A 1,336-nucleotide genomic window follows, 5' to 3' on the forward strand; every position below is an offset into this window, starting at 1 on the left:
TTTTTATTATATTTATCTTCTTTTTCTGAATTTCTTCTGATTTCTCTCTCTCTGCTGTCAGATTTATGCTCTTTAACTTTCTTTTCCTTTTCATTTTTTCTATTGGGACTTTCAGACACATGTCTGTGATCAGTTATTTTTCTCTCCTTTACTCTAATTGGGCTCCTTTGATTTTCTTTCATTTCATTCAATTCACTCTTATCCCCTTTGATCCATCTTTCACCACTTGACACCCTCATTTGCTGCGCTCTCTGCATCTCTTGCCTCCAATGTGGAGGAGTCTCGCTACGTCGGAAACGATCCCTTGATCTGGATCTGGAAAGAGTTCGATAACGCCTTGGTCCTCTTCCTTTAATTTTCCTGCCGGATCTACTAACTAAGAGTCGTCGCTGGCTGGAAAGTTAGGTGCATTACACTCTCTCTCTCATTCCCTCTCTCTGTTTTTCTGTTCTTTCTCATCAGCTTTGGGAGGACTTTTTCTCGTGAGGAATCTATTTTCTGGTATAGGAGGGATCTCTTCTGGACGGACAGTAGACTGAGGCTGTGCTTCAAGATTTTCAGCCTCACTTTCACTAGATACACTTTTCTTGCTTTTCTTTCTCTTCTTCTTTTCTTTCTTGTGTTTTCGGGAATTTTTTCTGTGTTTCTTTTTTTTGATTTCTCTTCATAAGCACTTTCAGAATCAGAAGAATCAGAAGACTCAGAGTCACTGGAGCTATCTGAACCACTGGACGAGGAGGAAGATGAGGAGGATGACTTATGCCTTTTTTTTTTCTTCTTTTTTAACTTTAGATTTTGGGATCAGCTCTCCACAGCTGAGTATCTGTACCTCAGCAAATGGTTTACTAGCTGCGTCTGTTTTCTGGTTTTCTATCTCTCTTACAACTTCTTGACCAGAGATCACTTGTCCAAAAACAACATGATGCCCATCTAAATGAGGAGTTGGTTTCGTTGTTATGAAGAACTGTGATCCATTTGTGTCTTTCCCCCATTGCCCATTGACAAAAGAAATTCTTTGTTGTGTTTAACAGCAAAACTCTCATCTTCAAAAAATCCTCCATAAATAGACTCTCCTTCTTGTCCATTTCCTTCACTGAAGTCACCACCCTGAACCATAAAATCTTTAACAACTCTGTGAAAAAGACAACTCTTATAGTGTAATGGCTTCTGGGTTGATTTCCCTGTCCCCTTTTCTCCTGTACAAAGACAACGAAAGTTCTCGCATGTTTTGGGGCAAACATCAGAAAACAATTCAAAGACCACTCTTCCAGCAGGTTGATTGTTAATGGCAATATCAAAAAAACATCGAGGACGCTGAACCTTTATTCCCATGGTT

General features: G+C 39.5%; 1 pseudogene; it reads right to left on the bottom strand.

Annotated features, from left to right (window-relative positions):
• Positions 1-8: 8 nt before the first annotated feature.
• Positions 9-1,332, bottom strand: LOC101561694 (annotated as a pseudogene).
• Between the last annotated feature and the right edge of the window lie 4 nt (positions 1,333-1,336).

The sequence above is a fragment of the Octodon degus genome, unplaced genomic scaffold, assembly GCF_000260255.1.
Source record: "Octodon degus isolate 3935 unplaced genomic scaffold, OctDeg1.0 scaffold00096, whole genome shotgun sequence".
Lineage (NCBI taxonomy): Eukaryota > Metazoa > Chordata > Mammalia > Rodentia > Octodontidae > Octodon > Octodon degus.